This window comes from Carettochelys insculpta, unplaced genomic scaffold (genome assembly GCF_033958435.1).
Source record: "Carettochelys insculpta isolate YL-2023 unplaced genomic scaffold, ASM3395843v1 scaffold_0035, whole genome shotgun sequence".
Classification (NCBI taxonomy): Eukaryota; Metazoa; Chordata; order Testudines; family Carettochelyidae; genus Carettochelys; species Carettochelys insculpta.
Genome location: NW_027439072.1, coordinates 200332 through 223551, shown reverse-complemented (window position 1 = coordinate 223551; position 23220 = coordinate 200332). Strand labels below are relative to the sequence as shown.

At 51.6% G+C, this 23220-nt stretch overlaps 4 non-coding genes across 4 annotated transcripts; 1 reads left to right on the top strand and 3 right to left on the bottom strand.

Annotated features, from left to right (window-relative positions):
* The first annotated feature begins 297 nt into the window (after positions 1 to 297).
* On the top strand, positions 298 to 369 carry TRNAC-GCA (transfer RNA cysteine (anticodon GCA)). Its single transcript has one exon. It is a non-coding gene; the product is annotated as a tRNA-Cys (tRNA).
* An 8101-nt stretch (positions 370 to 8470) lies between these two features.
* On the bottom strand, positions 8471 to 8571 carry TRNAL-UAA (transfer RNA leucine (anticodon UAA)). Its single transcript is given in 2 exon segments — positions 8471 to 8516; positions 8534 to 8571. It is a non-coding gene; the product is annotated as a tRNA-Leu (tRNA).
* A 4416-nt stretch (positions 8572 to 12987) lies between these two features.
* On the bottom strand, positions 12988 to 13060 carry TRNAV-CAC (transfer RNA valine (anticodon CAC)). Its single transcript has one exon. It is a non-coding gene; the product is annotated as a tRNA-Val (tRNA).
* Positions 13061 to 21328: 8268 nt separating this feature from the next.
* On the bottom strand, positions 21329 to 21400 carry TRNAQ-CUG (transfer RNA glutamine (anticodon CUG)). Its single transcript has one exon. It is a non-coding gene; the product is annotated as a tRNA-Gln (tRNA).
* Positions 21401 to 23220: the final 1820 nt, after the last annotated feature.

Genomic DNA, 23220 nt, shown 5'->3' with positions numbered 1-23220 from the left:
GTCCTGCAGTAGGTTTTTTCCTCGTTCTTTGTAACCACTGATGTTGCTTCAAGTGGCTGGGAGAGAACTGTCCCATGTATGCCGGTAATCTGCCCCCCTGAGGGGCTGTAACTCTGAGTAGGAGAAGCCAGGTGAGCGGGGGACAAGCTGTAACATGCACAGGGAGAAATAAAGTTTCATCAAACCCCGTCTGCGCGTTTGTGAAACCACTCTGGGTTCAGGGAGGGACAGGAGGTGGGAAAACAGTTTGTTCTGCAGGATACTCAAGATCAATGACTCAAAAGGGGCCTTGGGTAAGGGAGTGTAGCTCAGTGGTAGAGCATTTGACTGCAGATCAAGAGGCCCTTGGTTCAAATCCAAGCCCTCCCTTTGAAAGATGGTTATTGATCTCCTTGTTTCTGACACACTCTGGTTTTCTAATCTATGGGAATTCTTTAAACGGAGCTGAAGCCTCAACAATTGCTAGTGCTCACACACATAAATCTTGCAAACCTGTCCCTTAGCTGGCAGTAGATAGTGACATGAGCAATTTTGGGCCTCATACCTATAAAGAGGTGCTTGTCCCTGGTTAACGAAATGTATCGCATTCAGGCCTGTGTATCTGTGAAGCTTTAAGTGCATGTAGAGAGGATGTTGATCACTCTGTGAGTTCACAGCCAGGGCTGTGGTGTCCTCCCCCACCCACATCCTCCTCTACAATCACCACCAGCCTTTCCAGTCTCTCCTTCTCCACCAGTTCTCTCCAGGCTGGTCACTTTCAGAGAAAAATGAACCTGCCTCCTCACTCTGGAGTTGCAGCGAGAAGGGCGGAGATGGACGTGTGGTGAGGAGAGCAGGGGAAGTGGAGCAGGAAGCAGTGTCCTGAGAGGTGAAAGAGCTGGAGGGGGGCAAGGAGGGCAGGGGAGCAGCCTGCCAAGAGTCAGAGGTGCTCAGAAAGGGCTTAAACTGCAGGTTCCATGGTGCAATGATTGGCACTCAGCACTCTGAGCTCAGCTCTCAGGGGGACCTGTGTGTGGTTTATGATACATCTCTGTCAGGGCTGGGCTTCTTTCTCCCCAGCTGCCCCTGCGTGAGGGCTTCTCCCTCCTGCCTGCTGAATTGGTCCCCCTGCAGCTGGGTCTCTGCTTGGGCTGGTTCACCAACTTTTCTGTAATACGTTGGGGCCCCAGAAATGTCCTGTCTGGTTGGAGATACAGGAGGACCTGTGGCTGGTGCTGCAGACTGACCTGTTGCTGTCAGAGGCAGAGTGGGGAGTGTGACATTCACTCTCTCAGGGCAATGATCTGCCCCTTCCCCAGCTCTGCACAGCCCAGCCCAGCCCAGCAGCTGGGAGAGACCACAGCCCCTGAGTCAGCTGTGGGGACAGACCCTTCCCTTACAAGCAACTGGCCATGTCCCTGTCTGCAGCTGAGTCACAGCTGCCCTTTTGCCTGTGCCTGGTTGAAGCACCATATCCCCCAGGTGTGTTTGAGTCCCTGCTCAGCTGGGGTGAGTGTGGCACTGTGGGGCTGACACAGGGGACAGGCTGGGCTCTATGGGGGATAGTTTAACCATCCCACCCCACCCTTACGCCGTTAGGTTGTGCTTGGAGTCTGCCCAGCAGAGGAGCTGGAACCCAGCAGGGCCAGGCATGGGGCGTGTAGGTGCATAGGATGGCCTGGAATCAGAGGTTGGTGAGCCTGAGTTCCCCCAACAGCCACTGATGGAGTAGCATAGACTGGGCTTGTGGCAGGGAAAAAGGGGACTGCCTGGTGCACTGGGGGAGTGGCAGAGAATTGAAGGGCCTTTAGCCCAGAAGGTGGGAAATGCCAAGTTATCCAAAACACAGCTGAGTCGCACGCTGGGCATTGGTGGCCTCCGCCAGCAACTGGTCCTACCTCAGTGAACACGAGGGGCTGTAGTCACTGGCAGGAGCCACATCCTGGCAGAGCTAATGCCTTGGCTGAGCCATGCAGTGGGAAGCAACTGCTCCATCACACTGAAAAAATGAACAGAAGAAAAATTAGAAAGAGAATCAGAAGAATAAGAAAAAGAATAAGAATAAATACATAAATAAGAAGAAAAAACCCTCAAAGACAATCTGGAAGAAGCAGATGAATGCTTTGCCTGGGATTTGAACACAGGACTTATGGCACCATAAGGGAGTAGCTAACCCCCAGGCCAAACACACCTTTCATGAAAGTGTGTGCTGGATATGTGCCATGACGAGGTTTGAACAAATAGCCAGTGCTCTGATAAGTACCACACCTAACTTCACCTTTCCAAGGTCATTTCCAAGGTCTCTTCACAGCGCTGAAGCAAGAAACCAACTTCACACTCTGAACAAATCACAAACCACACTGTGTGGGACAAAAACGTCAGGAAACGCAGTCAAGGAGAGCAGCAAACACACTCTTTGTGGGGGGGACCATCAGGGAGTTCAACTCAAGACTTCTTGCACTCTGAGTAACACTCGGCCTTGCAAAACAAACCAGGCTGTGGAGGAAAAACAAACATCCTTTCTCACACCAACTCCACCTGATTTCACCTTGCCAAACCCTTCCCCACACACCCTCCTGCCTAGAGTCAGATTCACACACCCTGAACTGGGTGGACTGGTGGTGCTGGCCTTACTCCTTCACAGCCCCTTTACGTGCCTGTTCTGTATGACTCTACCCAGCACAAGCCAAGATTTCCCTGCTGCCTTAAGGATGCAAACACCAGCAAAGCTGGGCAGGTGTTGGGGCTGGCAGAGAATGGGGTGTGGGTTCTTGGTGTCCTCTGTGCTGCTGGGCCTGTCACCTACCTGCTCTCACAGGTTTGCTGAGCTACATGGCCAGGTGCTGCACATGCAACAGGGACGGTTTTGTGAACTGCAAAAGTCAGCAGCTTGCTCGTTTTCATAGAATCATAGAAGAGTAGGACTGGGAGGGACCTCGAGAGGCCATCGAGTCCAGCCCCCTGCCCCAATGGCAGGACCAAGCACTTTCTAGACCATCCCTGAAAGACATCTGTCTAACCTCTTCTTAAAAAGCTCCAGTGATGGAGATTCTACCACCTCCCTTGGCAATTCGTTCCAGTGTTTGATCAACCTGACAGTTGGGAACTTTTTCCTAATGTCCAACCTGAACCTCCCCTGCTGCAATTTAAGTCCATTGCCTCTTCTTCTATCCTCAGAGGCAAGGAAGAACAAGTTCCCTCCCTCTGCCTTATGACACCCTTTGAGATACCTGAAAACTGCTATCATGTCCCCCCTCAATCTTCTCTTTTCCATACTAAACAAGCCCAATTCTTTCAGCCTTTCTTCCTAGGTCATGTTCTCTAGACCTTTGATCATTCTCGTTGTTCTCCTCTGGACCCTCTCCAATTTCTCCACATCCTTCCTGAACTGCGGCGCCCAGAACTGGACACAATACTCCAGCTGAGGCCTAAGCAGCGCAGAGTAGAGCGGGAAACTAACTTCTCATGTCTTGTTCACAACACACCTGTTAACGTATCCTAGAATCATGTTTGCTTTTTTTGCAACAGTATCACACTGTTGACTCATATTTAGCTTGTGGTCCACTATAACCCCTAGATCCCTTTCTGCTGTACTGTTCTTTTGGTGGATGATCATTCAGAGTCTATCAAATGTGTCACATTCAGCCGAATGGTGTCTGCACACTTTGGAAATGTGTGTGCAGAGAGCATGTCAGTTACTCTGTGAATTCACAGCCAGGGCTATTATGTCTTCCTTCGGCCGGATAGTCCTCTCCAATCACCCCCAACTTTTCCAATCTCTGCACCTCCGTTATTTGTCTCCAGCTGGTTATTGTAAAAGGAGAATGGCCCTATCTCATCACTCTGGGGCCTTCAGAGAAATGTGGCCCTGCAGCCCGTTGGAGTCAGCAGCGAGAAGCACAGAAGCACCAGGGATGGCTGTGCTGGTGGAAGGGGAAATGCATTCAGGTACAATGACGGGTTGCAGAATTCAAACAGCAACCCGGCTTCCAGCACACGGGGGGGGATTGGGACTGTCTATGCGTAGCCATTTGCAATGGCACAAGAGAGCACCATGAACAACTCCCCTCCCCCAGGGAGGGAAAGGGAAAGGCTGTGACCAGGAGGCTGGATTTGAAAGAGGAAGTCGGGGCCATGGATCAAGGGCAGGGCTGGGATGCAGATCTCAGACCCCTTCCCCAAATATATCTGTCTACCCCTGCTCTGACACTGTGTTCTGCTTTAGGTGTCTGGCTGCCTCCAGCATGGGCTGAGCTCAGGGGCACTTGGCTCTCCATCTCAGTGCATCCCAGGGCCAATTTGGGGCAGGGCTGGGTGCGGCGCTGTGTCTGAGGGCCTGTTCCCTGTCAGCTGTGGGCTTGTTCAACTGCTCAGGAGAGATTCCAATGTCACTCAGCTGATTAGCAGAGTGCTCACCGCTGAGGCTTTGGTTTCCATTGGTGGTGGTACACATTGGTGACTAGTTCAGAGCCTATGAAATTTATTCCACATGAGGCTGGAAAAGGCTGGAGGGACCATTGTCTGTGGGTGCCCAGCCTGACTAAGGGAGGGCTGTTCAGTGTGTGCTGGGCCTCACTGAGCGTTTGGGGAAGGCCAGCTGGGGATGCTGAGCTGGGTGTGCAGCTGGGCTTGTTGGGTAACATCACAGTGGTTTTTTTTCTGAGGTGTGGTGCTTTTTGTGGGGGTAACTCTTATCCCCCGACACACCTGATGCAGGGGCCATTGCTTTTTGTGCCAAAGCATGTGGCTGGGATCTGGCACTCAGGATCCTTTCCATCAATATACATATTCGCCTCTCATCACACACCCCTGACCCTCTTCCACTTGAAACCCTGGAGCCTTCACTTTGCTTGGCAGGTGTCTCAAACTGCTTGTATATGTGGGGTGTTAGCTGGTGAGAGGAGAGTCCGTTCCATGTCCATATTCTCCCGCTGCTGGTTTGCCTCTCTCCCAAGAGCCCTGTGTTGTCAGCCTGCAAATGTATCTCTTTTCTCCAAGGTTGGCTTCCCTCTTACTACAATGAGGCAATACAAAATTCACCTGAACTCATTTAGCCTCATTTTTTAGTGCAGACATACCCAGAGGCACTTGAACCAGGCTGAATGGGGTTTTGAGGGTGCCAAAAGACTCTCTGCAAAATTGTGGCTGTGCACTTTTGGTTGAGGTGCTGGATTCCTGTTTCTATGACTTCCCCACTTCCTAAAGAGGGAGTCCTTGAGGCCAGAAGACCTGGCGAGGAAATGAGGAGCAGAGAAAGCCAATGGGGCTGCTGTGGAGGGCTGGTGCCCTTGGGAGAGTGATCCTGCTGCTCCTTCCTGTGGGAGCAGTGCTGTGCAGTGTGGGCTTAGGGCAGGTGGCTCTGAACTTTGAGAGGTTGGGTCCAGGCATGTCTGAACCTCACCTGGCCCAGGTCCACGAGGAAGCCTCTACCTCAGGTTGAGGGAGTGATTATGAATCCTTCATGTGGTGCATGGGCTGGAGAACCTGTGTGTCATGGGGTGCACTTGGGCAGCAAGAATTTGGGTCATGGGGTGAATGCAATGGGGCAAAGATGAGAACCCTTTGACCAACATCCTCTCTGGCCATTGGGGAAGGGCTGGTTAGGGAGAACCTGAGTTGAGAGCCTGAGTCCTTCTCAGTCCAAGGGTGAAGGAAGTAGCCGAGGAAAGGAAATGAAGGAAGTGGTCAAAGGTTCTTCTCAAGGCTTTGCCCACAGCAGCAAGTGAGGAGATGACAAGCCAAGGCTGTTGCCTGATGTTTTTGTTTCATTAATTAGAAAAGTGGTCCCTGTCCCATTGAAAGGTTCTGCGTGCTGTCTGCTTGCCAGCACTGAGAGGGGCAGGGAATGCCAGGTTAGAGGCCAGCAACACCTGCCAAGATAGAAAGGAGACACTGGGTTCCTTCCTGCTTTTAGCTGGGGAACATTTGCAGGCAAGACAATGTGATAACCAGTGCACCACAGAATGTCAGCTGGGTTCTTCTGTCCCTCCCCGGAAATGCAAAGCTCCTGGATGGCGCTTACCCTGGTGCCCCTGGAAGGGCCACCCTGGAGAAAGTGACTCAGGGAAGCGGCTAATGGCTACCTTTCAATAGCTCACATAGCAGAGCAGTGGACTGTAGGGAGAGCCCAGCAAGTTCCCTCCAGTTGAAGAAGCTTCTGGCAGGGCTCTTGTCTTGCTGATGGGTTGACTTGTTGACCCTGATGTCTTGCCACCCACCTACCCCGAAACAATCTCTTTGGGAAGTGTCAGTGGGGCCTGAATGTCACAGGCTTCCTGGGGCTCTCTCAAGCACTCACTGAGGATCTGCCAACAACTGTCTTCTGTGTCCGTCTCACCAATACACAGATAACTGGGAGATAACCTCAAGGACTGAAGCTTTCTGGCTCCCCAATTCCAGCTATCACTCAGCCCTTGGCCCTGAAGTCACTGCCCCTCTCCCTGCCACACCTGCTCCCACGGGTGGCTGCTCGGACAGAAGAAGACTGTCTCGTTTGTGATGTCACACTCTATCCGAGGGAGTGTGTGTACTCTGGGATTTCCCTAAGAGGTGCATGAGAGAATGAGGGAGTTGAGCTGACAGCAGTGTTCAGCGAGGAAAGTTGCCTCTTGCGTGTGTTGAGGAGCACAGTCTGAACAGCATCATTTCTAGGTGCGCCTGACAGAACAGAAAGGGGATGTGCAAAGAAAGAGATGAAGTGTTTCCATCCGCTTTCAACCGGGGGCCGTTTTGCATGCCTGGCCAACACGAGAGCCCAGTGGGCAACACAATCTGCACTGGCCTCTTTGGCTTCTCCCCTGAAACGCCATCCACTTGGGAGGCACTCGACCTGACACATGCAGAGGGGCCTCCCTGGACAGTGTGACAGCTTCTAGCTGCCCTTTAATAGCTCAGCTGGCAGAGCCCAAGACGATAGGGAATGTTCACCAAGTTATCTTCAAGTGGCCGGTTGAACTCCAGTTCGAAGGAGCACGTCCTTTTTCATCCACTTTGCCAAACAAAAGAAGAAAGGAAACACACACTGACGCTGTGACCGAGCAGACAATGACAGTCCAGGAAAAGGCAGCTGTCGTCTCCCGAAAGCAGCCAAATAGCTGCTTCTCCAGAGTGAGAAAGGTCTCTGGCGAAGTCTGGGATTAGGCCCAAGACCTTTAGAGCTTCAGCACAACACTTGTCCAACTGAGGTACTTTGCCAGCTGCTCTGCAGCCTCCACCACTGCCGCTTCTCGGGCTCAGCCGTAGTGCACGAGAAAGAAGCTCTTCCCTGTGGCCCTTGCAGGCAAGCTGAATGTTGCCTGCTCCCCTCAGCTTGGCCCACTTCTTTGCCCCATTCCCACCTTCCTTCCCAGGTTGTCCCAGTAGATGAAGAAGGAGCAGCTGGCAGGGCAGAAGGGGGAACTGCAGAGAACCACAGGCCGTGTTTCTGCCCGTTTTTGATTCGGGCTCCTTTTGCATGTCAAGCGCACATCACAAGCCCCTCTGCTGGTGAGGTCTTTCACCCCAGCTCTGAAATGCCATTCGTTTTTGTGGCATTTGTCCTGAGAGGTGCCCGTGACGGCCTGCTGGAAAGTCAAGCGCTGGTGTGGGAGAGGTGAACGTCTCCTGTCTCCTTTGCCAGCCAGAACCATCAGTGATTTCGGGTCCCCTTTTCCTGCTCTGAAGAGTGGCTGTGCTGCTGTTGAGGGAGCACACAAGGGATGCTTTTGGGATCATCATCATCATGAACAACCACCATTGGCTCAGCAGCCGTTGGTGTCCCATGCCTGTCTCACTATGTCCTTCCATCTTTCCCTGTCCAATGAGGAGTCGCTTCATTTTTGTAGCCCATCTCTGCACCAATCTGCTTTGTCATCTACCCATTCTCTGTGGGCTCTGCCTCTCCTTGTTGAACCTTCCCTTATGCCTAATACCAGGCTCTTGGTTTTCAATTCATCATTCATTCTGCAGATATGCCCGAACGGCTGTATCTTCCCTTGTACAGATTCTCTTTTGGCTGTGCCTTCCTGTAGAATTCCTCCTCCGCGAGTTTCCGCAGCAATCCTATTCTCCGGAGCTTTCTACTACAACTCCTCTCAAAGGCCAGTAGCCTTCTCTTTGAATCTTTCATTATCACCTGTGTCCCACATACGCACAACATGCTGCTCAGTACGTGTTTTGGGAGGAAGGGAACTTTGAGGTTTGGGCTGTGAGGATTACGCAAATGAGGTGCTGTGTGTGCAATACAGCACCTCATTGCAATTCACGGAGCTGACTCATTTACATGTCCCCTTCCCAGGAGGTGGCTAGTGTAGATGAGGCCCAGCTGTGGCCTCACCAATTCTGAATCAAGGGGGAGATAATAAAGTGTCAAGATCTGCTAGAAACTCTTCTGCCAAGGCCCCCCAAAATGCTTTTAGCCTCCCTGGCTCCAAGGGCACAATGTTGACTCACCTCCCTCCACCATTGCTGAGCCCCTCAGCCCCAAGGTCATAACAAGGCTAAAGAAAGGGTGTGTCAGGAGTGGGATTTGAACCCACGCCTCTTTACAGAGACCAGATTACTGAGAAAGCGTCACCTTAAGTCTGGCGCCTTAGACCACTCGGCCATCCTGACAAATGCCCTAAGTTTTGAGTATAATTCATATGCAAGTTTCTCCTTGAGCCTGGTGACCATCTGATGCTCACTGTTCCACAGCACCCACCCAGGGGTTGGTCACCGCCCCTGTCTTTGTCTCAACCTTAGCATAATGGTGGCCACAGGTGCTTCAAAAGTGCCACATTCAAAACGTATGCTGCCCATGTAGCTGGGGACCTTTCAAAACAATCCCCCTCAATTCGAAAACCCCTTCTTCCCATTTGGGTCTCCTCTTGTCTTCCTGGTCTTGGCTTATTTCTTCTGCCCCCTTCCTGCCTCACTTCTTCCTTCAGCAACTCAAGCAAAGGAGGTCAGCAGGAAGACCTGGCCTCCAGGGACCAATATCCAAGGGCAGGAGATCCAGGCCACAAGCCTCATAAAAATGACTGGTTTAACTCGTGTAGCTTACGCACGCGGACAGCAAAGGGAATGCTCAACTGATGTCACCACCTTCTGTCCCACAGGAATTGGACTCATTAGAGGGACAGGCCAGGGCAGAAGGAGACGAGACATCCTGGGCATAAAGGGGATGCACAAGAATGAAAACGTTAACACCTCTGCCTCATTCTGAGCCAGGGACCTTTTGGGTGGTAGGCCAATGGGATAACTGCTACACTACAGAAGGTCTTACTACATTGTTTTTCCACCTCTCAATTCCATCCACAATGCACAGCCTCAGTCCCCCTGTATCTCTTCACAGTCTGATGAGTTCCAGAACCCCAATCTGTTACAAGCATGTGGGTGAGTCAGCCCAACCAGAGGCCTAGCTCCAGTGGGCCTCACTTATCTAGCAGGATAAAGAGCTCTAACTCAGATACACCTGTGTACAAAGAAGCCCAGCCCTTGGAGAGAGGGACATTTACAACAAACCACGACAGCATCAGAAGGTCCCACAGAGGTTTGAATTCAGATTTCAGAAGTCAGCCTCTTGGGTGCTGCCATTTACACAATGGGACTTACAAATTTTAGCTGTTTTGGAGAGGAATAAGGGGATTTTGAAAGGTGCAGGGTCTTTTTGAAAAGGACCCCCACGTAGCCACACTGAGCTGCGAGCGTTCAAAAGTTGCGCTTTGGAAGCGCCGCAGCCAGAAGTGTCCTAATGCTAGTGAGGTGCTGAATATTCAATTGAGTGCCTCATTAGCAATCTTTGCATGGCCATGACCATTTCAAAGTTTTGGCCAAGTGTGGGCACAGCCACTGAGCCCAGCCCTTCTTGCTGCCAACCCCTCCTGGCTGGAGGGCAACATTTCTCTGAAACCCCCAGAGTGAAGAAACAGGTTCATTTTTCTTTTACAATAAGCAGCCGCCAAAGAATTAACAGAAATGCAGAAACTGGGGAGCTTGGTGATACTTGTGTATGAATATCTGGTTGAGGAAGCACATAATGGCCCTGTGTGTGAATTCCCAGAGTAATTGACATCCTCTCTATACACACATTTACAAAGCGTGCAGATACCTTGTCGCTGAATGTGATACATTTGATAGACGATGAATGAGCACCTCATTATAGAAATGAGACCCAAAACTCCTCATATCGGTATCAACTGTCAGTTTCCCTGTGGAGCCAGATTTCAGCTGCGGGAGGGGTTTGCTTGGTTTATATGCAACAGCTCTGGCAAACGTTGATGGTTCATCTCCATTTTAAGAATCCCCACACAATAGAAACCCAAAGTGCATTGAGAAAGGTGACACAGCTATTGTCATTCAAGTAGTTGCCTTTTAAGTTGGGGGGACAGGGAATGGATTTGAAATAAGACCACTTGGTCTGAAGTCAAAAACTCTACCACTGACCTACACCCACGTTTCACTCTTGCTTCTGTTACTGACCTTCAGGTCCCTGTAGGACAAACCCTTCTTTTCCAGGTTCCTTTGTCTGTCCCAAGCCAGAGTGGTGTTACAAATGGGGTTTGATTAAACTTTCTTTCTCCAGGTGCACACCACAGCTTCCCCCCACTGACCTGGCTTCTCCCACTCACTTTCATGGGCAGAGACCCGCTTCATCAGATGCATTTCTCAAAGATACAGGCTAACACCATGACCTCTCTGATAGTGATACATCAACGTTTGTTTGTGCATTTTCCTATAGAAATGCATTTGCAACTTTGCAAGGCTGATGGAAAGCAGAGCGTTTTCCATCGAAGACTGGCCTATTCCTCATCTTGAGCCTTGTGAAGTAAAGCTGAGGCAATGGAATGGGGCTGAATGGCATTTCTGGAGTGTAGGTTTTTTGAGTGCATTGGCCAGTTTGGACTCTCAGCTTTCTCTTTCCTCATCAAGGATCCTTTAGCTAAAGAAAGATTGGCCACAGACTGATAGATGGAAAGATCTGAGCTGTCTATCAACCTGGGTCTGTGGCTGTTCCCTCAGGATCAGATGAATACTTTTGTAGGGTGGAATTGGTTTCAAACAGCCACTCATCAGAAAAGTCCATGTTTTGGGGGGTGAAATAAGGATAAGACACAGAAGGAGACAGCTTGTGTGATTTTTTGATAGCTAGTGTGGTGATAGAGTTATGTTCCCTTTTGCAGCTGGTTTCCTACAACTTCTGGGAGACTAACTACTGCTTTTGGGGTCCAGGCTGCCTATTTCTCAGCAGTTCTGATTTTGATATTTTCAATTGTGACCCACTAAGGCACAGGGACGGACACCTTTTGCTTTTCTGCCTGCTGTTAACAAGATGGAGGCCCACCCAGGAGATGAGAAAGGAAGAGCTAGAGCACTGATGTAGGAAGAAGGAATGCCATCGCATTCTTTGGGGAACTCAGAAATGAATGCCATGACCTTTCCCATTGAACACGAGCATTTCGACTGGCTCCCCACCTTTTGGAGTGAGCTGAGACATCAGCCAAGCAAACGTATGGCTCTGGGGTCTTCCATAGACCAGAGTTTCAGACGCAGGGAAGGATCCTTGTATTTTGGGAAGGGGCACAGAGTCCTGGCTCCAGCCATGATCCCAGAATGAAGTGTGTCATGGGGATTAACGTTAGCCCCCAGAACAAGCACCGCACCTCAGAAGAGAATATCAATTTTATGGAACCCGACAATCTCAGGAGCACACCCAGCTCAGGATCCCCATCTGGACTTACACAACCTCCCTGGCCCAGCACATGTTGAGCAGCCTTTTCTCAGCCTAGTGGGGCACCCAGAGACTATGTTCCCTCTTAGTTCTCCAGCCGTGTGTGGGATAATTTCTATTTGCACTGAGATATGTACAAATGGGCCTCACCAATAGCAGCAAATAGTTGTCTGAGCACCTTTGGAATCTCTCCTGAGCAGCTGCTCAAGTGCACAGCTGACAGGGAACATGGCCACAGACACAGGGCCACACCCAGCTCTGCCCTGCCCTGCCCGGCTTCACTCAAGCATACGGTGACTTAGCTCCCTGGGCCGCACTGAATGATGGAACAGACTGGTGGCAGGGGCCTGATGACCTCCCAGCTGTAGGCAGATCACTCTCGTGGTCCCTGAGCAAAGCCCACGCTAGAGGCAGACACACAGCTTAAGCGGAAGAGTATCATATGGGGGCAAACAGCCCATATCTGAGGAAGGGTCTGAGTCCTGCATTCTGGCCACACACTCCAGCACAAAGGTCCCTGCATGAAGCGTGTTGCTGACATAAGGGTTAGGTGAGCAACAGAGGGGCCAACTCTGTATACCGACGAGGGAGCAATCGCACCACCCGTCACAGAGGGAGCACTTTGCATTTGGGAGCTGCCTTCCAGGACTGGGGGAGATCGAGTAGGCAGTGGAGGGGAGGGACGGGACTGGATAACATTGGTGTTTATCCCACTGCCTCCCACAGGCTAAGCTCACACTCTGCCACATGAGCTAGTTCCCCTGCTGAGGTGCAGCCCCCCTGACCCACCCACCCTGTTCCAGAGCCTGCAATGTCCCTGCAGCTGCCTGAGGCTCCTCTCCGAAAGGGACACTTGTGAGCCTGTCTGTCAAGTGCTGGCTAGCTGTGCTGCTCAGTGTGCTGCCAATGACAGCAGGGCAGCCCCGCCTATGGGGGAGGAGAGGGGCAGTTACACAGGGCCCGGCATTTCAGTCCCCAGTAAAGGACTCCTTGTCTCACAGGCTTTTGCCCATCAAATTCTAGTGACAGTTTGGTGCCAGAATGCAGCCCCAACTCCTGGGAAATGCTGCCCATGAAAAAATGTTCTGGCACAAAGTACTAAAGACAGGTCAGGTCCCCCACAATACAGAGGAGGAAAAGGAAATGGGAGTCAGGGCTTGGTCTTTCCAGCTGCAGTCAAGAGTCAGGAAAGTACAGGAAGAGTACATGTCTTAGTCAAACCTGTGTGGGTGTGTTTGGTGGGCGAGAGGGGATCCAGAAAGCACTCTACTTCCCATGGGATTTCCTTCAGAAAAGCTGAAGCAGGAAGCAAAACCAATTGCTTTCTCTGAGGCTTGAACTCAGGACCTTCAGATTGTGAGACTGATGCACTACCAGCTGTGCTAAGAAGGCACCAGAGGACCTGTGCCCCCACACATGCAGGGCCCTCTGGAGCAGTGATACAGATGAAAATATAAGGAATGAAAAATGAGCTTCTTCCTTCTAACTTTACTGACTTTGAGCCTTGTTGTTTGCAGTGCTGGTTTATCCTCATTCATCTCGGGACATGAGAAAGATGGGGCTGACCTATTATCTTCTTTCGGGTACCCAACCAAGTGATAGTTCCTCTTTCTCGTAATGGAAAAGCTAGTAGTCACCCAATGACATTAAAGGAAGCAGGGTTGAAACAAATACAAACAAAAGGAAGTATCTCTTCACTCAGTACACAGCCAACCTGTGGAACTGCCCACCAGAGGATGCTGTGAAGCCCAAGACACTAATAGACTTAAAAAAGAGCTGGGTAAGTTCATGGAGAATTAGAAAAAGGGGATGGATCGCTGGGGCTGTGGCCACACTTGGCGGAAACTTCGAAATGGCCATGCTAATTGCCAAATAAATGAATACTAATGGGGTTGAATATTCAGTGCCTCATTAGCATTAGCATGCTGCCAGATGTGACATGGCTACATGGGGGTCCTTTTCAAAAGAATCCCACAAATTGCAAAAATCCCACCAACTTCCTCAGAAAACTACAGTCCATCGATGACCTTCCTGAAAACACCAGCCGGGCCACCATGGATGTAGAGGGTCTTTAAATCCATATCCCCCATGAAGATATCATACTCCAAGCTGTTAAGAGCATTGTCCCTGAAGAGGCCAAGATGCCCCAAGGTCTCACCTGGAGCTTGAAACTATCTCCTTGATGTTATTAGCAGCACTGTCTGAACAGTTCAGCCAGCCAGCTGGTAGGTATTGGGCTTACAAGGGTCATTTTAGGAAAGGAGCCAGGGGAGCTGCAGGGACATGTGGAGTCTGCAATGAGATGGGTGGGGCAGAATCTTTTCTCATTTAGAGGGAAATTAGTTCAAATGCTAAAGCCCTTTCTTAGCATGCAAGAGATAGTGGGATTGATCCCTACATTCTCCAATAAAAGTGATGTTCTTGAAACTACCTGCCCAAGGAATCAAGATGAGCTCCTCAGGGCACCTTTTGCCCCCCAGGAAACTCACAATGTACATGGGGGTTTGGGGCTGTCTGTGTAGAGTGATGTGCAATGGCACAAGAGAGCACTGTCAACATCTTGTCTCCCACCTGGTGGGAAGAGGAAGTGCTCTGACCTGGAGGCTGGATTTGAAAGAGGGAGTCAGGACCATGGGCTGCCTCAGGTGAGAGAAAGTGGTGATGCACAGGTGAGCCATGTACTGATGAGGAAGTTACCCCTGGAGCAGGTAGGAACGAGTTACCGGTGGGTCGTTTTGGTGGGCAGGTTTCACACTGCACATACAAAAGTTTCTGGAGTTGGGGTGACAGCTGTGGGGTCTGCTCCTGTGGGCTCTGTGTCTGTGGGTAGGAGAGCAGACAGGGCAGCTGCTGCTCCAAGGCCATGTGCTGTAGGTGAGCTGGGAGCAGCTGAGCTCAGGAGCAGGCAGCAGACTGGGGTCCCTCCATCGGAAGCACATTGCAGCAGGAGGTGATGGTGTTATCCCTCTGCCAGGGAACATGGGCTGTGTTAATGTTGTGCTCAGGGGAAGAGAGGGAGGGGATAGGCAGGGTCTGAGGGGACACCTGGCAGGGGCCTAGGACAGCGGGTGAGGGGCAGCAGGGTCTGAGGGAATTCCTTGCCAGGACTCAGGGCAGTGGGAAATGGGAGACACAGTCTGAGGGGGGGATTCCAGGTTGGGGTTCAGGGTGGTGGGGGAGGGGCTGAGGGGATGCCTGGGTGGGATGCTGAACAGTGGGGGAGGGACAGTAATCTCACTCCAGGAACCACACTGTACCTACAGCTGCCTGTTGCTCCTTTCTGAAAGGGCCCTTGTGAGCTGTTTCTCTGTAGCTTGGATAGTTTAGGTGGGTAGAGCACAGTTCTCATAAAACCAAGGGGTGGAGCACTTGCTAGCCAGTAGACAAGTGCAGGGTGTTCCTCTGTTACCCTTTGCTGGACTGCTATAGGCAGCAATGTCCAAAGACATGGAGGAAGTTGAGTGGCTTCTGGAGACCAGACGAGAGTCTTGCTCAGGAGGTTTCACTTTGCTTTGCTGGGAGGAGCCCTGACCTTTATTCCCTTCACTCCATTACCCTTCCTAATGCCCCTTCACTGGGGTGCTGATGAGTGACAACCTGACCTGCAGGGCTTGTTATCTTCTGAGCAGCTGATGCTGTGCCTGTCACAGCCCTGGATTTATAAGGAGGTTCTACACAACAAAGTTATTTAAAAATAACCATCCCAGCATCTACAGAAGGCAACCGCTGCTTTGAAATAATTCAGAAATAAATAGGGGACGGCTTACTTTGAAATCGGTAAACCTCCTTGTACAAGTACAAGTACAAGTACTAGCAGCTATTTGGAAATGGGCTGTGGAGATGGGGCTAGAGCCTATTTTGAAATAAGCCATTGTGTGTCCATTGGATGCATCTGAAATTAGCTTCCTGTGTGTCGATGCGGTATTAGGAAATCTTGGTCTTGCCACTCACTGGTGCTGCAGCTCCCCAAACACTTCATGCACCCACAGGAATATTGGCACAACACATTAAGGCTGACACAATTTAGCACTGGTGAGGGCAGAACCTTAACCTGGTGTTTTCCCTGTCTCTCTTTTTCCCACCACCAGCTGGATCAGACTCTGACCCTCCCCACACAGACGCTGCCGTCCAGCGCAGTTAGTCGTGGGAAAGGAGAAAGGGCCAAAGAGGATCCTCCTTGCGCTCACGTTCCTCACCATGAATTCTCTCTCCAGCCTCCAGGGCAGAGCTCTGAAGAAGGAGACTCCCTGAGGCAAAGCCCTGGGGGGTCTCTGAGATGGCCCCGGCCCTGCAGCCTGTCCCACCTGGCCATTGTGCTGGAGTGTCTGTGAGGTCACCACCTCCCCACCTCCTTTAACCAATCATCTGAGGTTCTTCCAAAGGCCCTTGTGATGTCACAGACACACCCACCAGTGCCCTGCAGGGCTCATGTCCTGCCCCTGGCAGCCCCCTCTGCAAACGCACCCCAAGGGTCTGCAACAAAAAAGGCCCATAACAAACACGAAAACCCGAACTCCTCCCATCCTCAGTGTCCTGTGGGATCCTGGCGCTGGGGAAGGTGGGGAGAGAGGAGGGGAGACTGGTGGATTCTGACCTGTCCACTGCAGAGGGCACAATAAGTGAAAGGAACATTTTAACTCCTCCCGTCCTCAATGTCCTCTAGGCAGCAAATCCAGCTTTCCTCTGGCACAATGTCTGTGCTGGGGAATGGGAAGGCGTTGTTGTGGACAGTCCAACCGTGTGGGTTGGCCCCACAAAGACACATTTCTTTAAAGTGCAACAAGACCATTTTTTTGGTTTAAGATACAGACTAACACAGTCACCTCCCTATCAGCAAGCAGTGACGTAATAAGGTGGCTTAGCTGGCTAACATACCTGACTAATAAACAGGAGATCATGGATTCAGCTCCCGGTGGTGCTTTGTTGTATGTCTTTCTTAATGTTTTCCTACGTCTGGCTGGGGAGCAGAGAAGACCTCCGTGGGCAATCTCTCTCCCTGCTGGGGAAGGTAAAGGCTGATGGAAAAGGAGCGTTGGAAAGAATCTAGTCACAGCCTGGAGCTCGGGAAAAGGCAGTTGTGATTGGTGTGGGGAAGGTGCTGCTGTGGCTGCCAGAAGAGAGTCTGTGCCTCACAGCTTTGTGGTTCTGGGGAGGCCTGTGCCAGCCAGCTCCTCCAGCACGTTTGTAACACAGACACAATTCCCTGTCGGCAGGAGCTCTCTTCTGCCCTGTCTGCGGGAGCAGCTCCTGCCCTCGACCTGCCTCTGCAGAGACACCCCCCAGCCCTGTCCCTGCACACCATGTGCACACACGAGTGAGTGACAGGAAGTTTCTCACTCCCAGGCCCACCCAGCTCTGCCCCCACCCCAGCGGTAATTCACCTCTCACCCCAGCTGTCCCCAGTGCTGAGCTGACACACCTGAGATCCCTCTTGTAGCTTCCTTTTGCTTCCTCACCAACATTTCCTAACCCTGCTGGGAAGCAAAACCCCCTGCAGTGGACATGAATTGTGCAGGTGGGAGACGTTCTGACACAGCCCCTGGGCAGGGCCCAAGGTTTCAGCTGGTGACTGTGCAGTGCAGAGGGAGGAGGAGTTCATCTGCTGGGGGGAGAGGTGGCAGGTGTGAGGGGGAACCCGGGCAGGGCTTGTGGCTGAGGGAGGAGGGGAAAAGGGCAGTGGGGGGGTTGGCAGGGTCTGAGGGGACAAGGGGATCAGGGCACTGGGGAGGGGTGGGAGAGACAGGATCTGAGGGACCCACTGCAGGGCCCAGGACAGCTGGCAAGGGGCAGCCGGGGTTGAGGGAACTCCAAGCTGGGCTCAGAGCAGTGGGGGATGGGTGAGAGAGTCTGAAAGGGGAGGCCAGGCTGGTGGGGGAGGGGAGGAAATCCCAGTCCAGTGGCCCTGCAGCTGCCTGTTGCTCATTTCCAAAAAGGCCCCGTGTGAGACTTTTTGCAGCTGGTAAGGTGCAGAAGCACAAGGAGCAGGCCCTGGAGGAAGTCCATGATGAGCAGCTTTGGCCACGGGAGCTCAGGAGAGGGGCAGAGAGGTACAGGTGACAGGATGGGTGGGTGGGTCTCTGCAGAGGTGGGGTTGGCTGGTGGTCCTTGGGGAATGGGGAGAGGCCTGTGGGGAGGAGAGGAGAGAGCAGCAGGCAGCTGGGGGCAGAGCTCAGGGGAAGAGGCAGAGCTGGGATAGGAAGAGGTGAAATGGGAGCAGGAGCACAGGTGGCCTAAGAGGGAGCAGGCCAAGCAAACCAGATCCCCTCCCACTCCTCGGGAGCTTCCAGCACTGGCACCAGCCTCCCCAGTGCAGCTGTCACAGGCCACAGTGGACATTCTGGTGCTTTACATGATGCTGACAGGCAGTGAGCAGAGAGGTGCAGAGTTATTTCAGAAGAGTTTATTCCAGAATTATTCCTCCAAAATAATCTAGTTCACAATAACGCCTTCACGCTACAAGGAAGCCCTGAAATAAACAAAACATGTTTCAAAATGGCACCTCCATGCATAGCAGAGCCTGTCTGTGAATAGAGACCCTGGAGGCCATGCTGGGGATATCACTGCACAGCAGAGAAGTTTTGGAATACGCTATTCTTGAATAACTTATTTTTTAATAACTCCAATTACCTGCCTATGCAGCCCCATTCCAAAATCTCTGTTTTGGAATCGGCACTATCGCGAGGAGAATGAGGTTTCGCACCTTGCAAAAATCTGTCTGCTATTTCTGAATTATTTCAGGAACCTGCCCAGCTCTCTCAGGGTTAGGACCTTATTTGGAAGTTTCAGGGTTGGAGTCCCAGGCTGGGAAAGCTGCATTCACCTTGCCTTGTGCATCAGGAACCCAAGAACCCTGCCCATGCCTGGGGCCATGTGCTGCGTCCCAGACTGTCAGGTGAAACCTGAGAAAGTAAAAAAGCCCAATACTGGCCTCTCTAGCTTGCTGTGATCATACAGAGGTTCATACTCTGCATTGTGGCTACAGCAACCTGGTTTCAAATCCAAGTTACAACAGTAATAGTCCAGTGTTTGGGTAGTGCTGCTTTTATTTCACCAGGAGGCTGGTAAAATACTGCAATGCTTTACCTAGAGAGGTGGTGTAATCTTCATCCCTAGAAGTTTTCCAGTCCTGGCTTGAACAGGCCCTGACTGGGATGATTTAGTTGGGGTTAGTCCTGCTTTAGGCTGGGAGCTGGACTGGATGACCTCCTGAAGTCCCTCCAAGACCTAGGATTCTATGATTCTTCCTCGAGTGTCCCCGTGGGTGCTCCACGATAGGTGTCGGGCTCGCCTCAGCGCCGCAGATCGGAAACTTTCCAGCAGTTTCTGCTGGACCGCGCATGCGCCGGCGCACGCCGCTCCCTTGCGCACCCCCGGCCACGTGCGCGATCCGGTCCCTTCCAGTTCCTTCTTAACCGCCATCGGCTGCAGACGGAATCCGTCCAGGCTGTGGCCAGAGTCAGCGTACTTCGAGTTTTTAGTTAGATTGTTGGTTTCTTTTCTTGCAAAAAAAAAAAAAATAATAAAAATAATATATGTAAAAAGATTAGTAAAAGAGAGGGAGGAGCGGTGACAACGCGGGGACGTGAAGGCCAGTAGGCCTCCTGCCGCGGCAGGGTGGGGTCTGTGAGCGAGGAACAGACACAGAGACAGTGCTAAGTACCCTATCAACAACTCGAAAGATTCACCGCGATGTCCTCTTCAGGATTCAAAAAGTGTGAATCCTGCCGCGAAGCTATGCCGGCCTCCGATGGGCATTGTCAATGCATTAGGTGCCAGGGGGAATCACAAGTTACCCGGAAGTGTTCCTTCTGTGCAAAGCTCACAGCCTTTCCCTTGATGCCATCAGAAATTTCTGAGCTACAATTCATCTGCAAATTCGACGCCCTCAGCTCTGGCTTAAACAAAGACTGCGAATGGCTGGCTAAATACAGAAGCAGCTTCCCCTCCCTTGGTGTTCACAACTCCAGATCAATTGCTGGTCGTAAGCCTCACCCTTGCTGACTGAGCGAACCTTGTTATCCCCAGCCTTGCTCTGGCTTATTTATACCTGGCCCTGCAGATTTCCAAGACCAGCATCTGATGAAGTGAGTCTGCGCTCATGAAAGCTCATGCTCAAAACTTTTCTGTTAGTCTATAAGGTGCCACAGGACCTTTCGTTGCTGTTACCATGACCTCAGTGGTAGCTGGGGGAACCTAGGCCCATTCTCACTCTCGTTCCAGCCCAGGAGGGACCCTACACCCAGCACAACTGGGCTTTCCCCTCCCAGCTCTCACTGCTCCTCCCTGGACTGCTTCCTACACCTCCCCCTTCAGTTGGCTGCACTGGCTCTGAACCCGCAGCCACTCCAGTGTCACTCTGTGAATGTCTCATCCCCTTATTCTCAGGGCCACCTTCTGACCCATGGCAGTGGTGCTGGTGTTAGCCTGCCTCACTCATGTCTTGATTTAGGGGGCTCTGGGCCAATGCATGCAGCCAATGCAAGCCCAGCTTCCCCGGCACACTCACTGCCCTGTGGTGTGTGCGCTCAGGGACAGGATTGGAGTCTTGGGTGTCAATGATATTACTGTAAATGGTTGTAGAGGGACAGTGGAGCTGCACAGGCCAGAGCCCAGATGAGGCCAATTCTCTCTCCCTGTAGTCGGTTGCCCTACAGCACCCGAGGCAGAGGCCCAGGCCAGGCAGCTGCAGGGACATTAGCTCAGTACAGGTGCCCACTGAGTGTGTGTCTGCGGGACAAGGTGAGCCCAGGGGAGGAGAAAACAAGTGCACAATAGCACAGGGGGCCTCTTTAAACAGCCACACCTGCCCCTCGGGTGTCCCCAGCCAGCCAAGGAGTGGCAGAAAGGTTCCTGGCAGTGCTCACCTTGGGATGTTTCAAAAGCCCAGGCACCACTCAGGTGAGGTGGCTGAGGGGAAAAGGAAAAGGATTGCTAATGTGTTGTACTCTGCACACTGCATTCAAATCCCATTATTGTTTGGCCTCTCTGCTTCCTTTCCTACTGAAGTCTCTTCTGTGCCTCCTGCTTTGTGCAAACCCCATCCCTGACCCTGCTGGGTTCCAGCTCCTCTGCCGGGCAGACTCCAAGCACAAGGTAACTGCATGAGGCTGGAGGGGGATGCTTTAATTTTCCATGGCAGGGCCCAACCTATCTCTGATGTCAGCTCAAAAGTGCCACACTCCCCCCTGCTAAGCAGGGCCCCAAACACACCTGGGGAATGTGATGTCTCAGTCAGGCAGAGGGGAAAGGACAGCTGTGACTCAGCTGCAGACAGGGGCATAGGAATCTGCCTGGGAGGGAAGGCCCTTTCCCCAAGGCTGACTCGGGGGCTCTGGTTTCTCCCAGCTGCTGGGCTGGGCTGTGCAGAGCTTGGAAAGGGGTAGACATTTGCCCTGGGGAAATGAATGTGGCACTCCCCTCTCTCTGGCCTTGACAGCAATCCATCTATTTGCAGCACTGGCCACAGGTCCTGAATTCCTAAAAGGGCTGCTGTGTTCCAGAGACCCAACTTATTGCAGGTATATTCGTGAACCAGCCCAAGAAGAGACGTAGCTCCAGGGGACCTCATTAATCAACCAAGAGGAAGTCGTCCTCACTCACATGCATAAAGAGTCCCCCTTGATTTACAGATTGGGAAGAGGTTTACTTTGAAGAGAGAGAAGGTCCCACTGAGATTTGAACTCAGATCACAGGATTCAGAGTCCTGAGTACTGCCCATTACACCATAGGACCTGCCATTTTTTTTTTCTCAGCTCCTGTAACTCTTTTCAGGCTGGCACCCTGCAGCACTTGCCACCCTGCAGCTTGTTCACCACTCAGGACACTGCTTCCTGCCCCATCTCTGCTGCTGTCCTCCCCCAGATATCAATCCCTGCCCTTCTTTCTGCTAATTCCAGAGAGACTAGACAGGTTCATTATTCTTTTAAAGTAACCAGCCTGGAGAGAACTAACGGAGAAGCAGAGACTGGAAAGGCTGGTGGTGATTGTCGAGGAATATCTGGGTGAGGGAGGATACAATAAGCCTGGCTCTGAATTCACACACATTTAAAAGTGCGCAGATACATCTGACTGAATGTGATACATTTTATAGACTCCCAGTGAGCACCTCTTTGTTCATATCACTCTCTAATGTCAGCTGAGGGAAGGGCTTGCTAGGGTTATATGCATTGGCAGTAGCAAATGTTGAGGGTTCATCTCCATATGACAAACACACATAGAATAGAAATGCAGAATGTGATGGGAAAGGGAGGTCTTTAGATTTGAACAAAAATCTCTTAAACTGTATATACACAGTCTACCACTGAACTATACCACCACACAAAGAGTGCCCCTTGGATTCCTTCTTCTTCAGCCCCCTGCAGGGCAAACACTGTTTCCCCCAGCTTCTGCCCCTTCCCCAGCTCACAGTGGTTTTACAAATGGGGTTTGATTAAACTTTGTCTGTCCATGCACATACTACAGCTCATCCCCTGCTTCTCTGGCTTCTCCCACTAACAGAGCTACAGCCGCTTAGGGAGACAGATTACCAGCATGTGTGGGGCAGCTCTCTCTCATCTGCTTGGAGCATCATCAATGATTACAAAAAGAACCTACTGAAGGACACCCACCAATCAATCAGATGCGGCTGGGTTTGCAATCAGTGGCAGTAACTTCTCTGTCTGGCACTTTTGATGATCCTGTAGCTTGCTTGGGGTTGCTGAATAAAGGAGCTTCTACTGTGCTAAAATGTCAGACCTAGTGACAAGGTAAATCTGTTTTCAGAAGGAGGGTGCTGTGACCTGTTGGATAGTCCCCAGGAGAGTTCCAGTGAAATGGAACCCATTAGTCCATTCAGAGTTTGGACTTAAATACTGCAGTGATCAACTGAGGAAGAACTTTGTTCATGAAAGTTTAGGGGTGGTAAAGCCTGCACCCCCCCACCCGCTTATCTAATGAACCAGGAGCAAGCCTCTGGGAAAATCTACCAAACAAGACAATGTTAGCATTAAGAGTTAACATTAACTGCAACTTCTTGAACCTGTCAGTGTCTGTTACTTCTTCCTCCAGAATGATGGCAGCTGCCTCCTGCAGCTCTCTGAAATCTCCAGCACAGCCCAGTGGGGCTGCAAAGCAGGTGAGAGGCAGCCAGAAATATTTGGCCAGACACCACTGGGTGCTGCTTTCCTAATCCCCATGTACCTGGGAGGTCCATGGCCAGGGGACCCACAGTGCCTCTCTGGGACTTTTCTCCTAACTTGTTTGGAGTTTGTCAGTGTCAAACAAAGGGATGTGAGAAGAGAGTAACTCTCCCTCTCCTGCCCTGCCCCACTGTCACCCTCTGTGCACAGACAGCCCCAGAGCTGGAAGAATCAGATTCTGTTCTTGCAGGCAGAGGCACCACCTTCCCAACACCAGTTACAGCTGTGTTTTCCTGAGCTCTGCTCTGTACCTGGATGCTTTCCAGTGCTCCTCTACCATCAGCCTTCACCTTCCCCAGCAATGGCTGGGATTGCCAGGGGAGGGCTCTTCAGTTGCCCAGACACGTGGGAAAATGTTGCCAAAGGCTTTCCATA